This window comes from Limulus polyphemus, unplaced genomic scaffold, assembly GCF_000517525.1.
Source record: "Limulus polyphemus unplaced genomic scaffold, Limulus_polyphemus-2.1.2 Scaffold6347, whole genome shotgun sequence".
In the NCBI taxonomy this organism is placed as follows: Eukaryota; Metazoa; Arthropoda; class Merostomata; order Xiphosura; family Limulidae; genus Limulus; species Limulus polyphemus.
Genome location: NW_013671957.1, coordinates 35,616 through 36,359, shown reverse-complemented (window position 1 = coordinate 36,359; position 744 = coordinate 35,616).

Genomic DNA, 744 nt, shown 5'->3' with positions numbered 1-744 from the left:
ACCTTAATAGTGAAATTTATATTTTCATCTTAGATTTCCAAAGGTAAATCAATAAATAAAATACTTACAAATAAATATGATCTCATCATTTTGTTACAACAATAAAGTTTACAAACGCTAATCATGTTGAAAGTGACGAAAGTTGAAAGTTATCTGAGTTCTCATTACGACTGGTAAAAAAACAGCAGAAAACAAAATCTGAAAATTTTAATCCCATTGACATATTAGTTTTTATTTTTAGTTCTTGAAACAACTGGTTATAAATCCCCAAAAAAGTAAACATAAAATCCTTCTTAAAATTAATTTTCATTAGTTATATGAAGATGAATTGACCCTTGAAGAAGTGTCTTATCTTGGTTCTACACTTTATACTGGTTCTACACTATATACTGGTTCCACACTTTCTCCTGGTTCTATACTATATCCTGGTTCTACACTTTATCCTGGTTCTAAAAATTATTCTGGTTCTACACTTTATCCTGGTTCCACACGTTATCCTGGTTCCACACTTTATCCTGGTTCTACACTTTATCCTGGTTCTATACTACATCCTGGTTTTACAAATTATTCTGATTCTACACAATATCCTGGTTCCACACCTTATCCTGGTTCCACACAATATCCTGGTTCTACACAATATCCTGGTTCCACACTTTATCCTGGTTCTACACTATATCCTGGTTCCACACTTTATCCTGGTTCCACACTTTATCCTGGTTCTACACTATATCCTGGTTCCACACT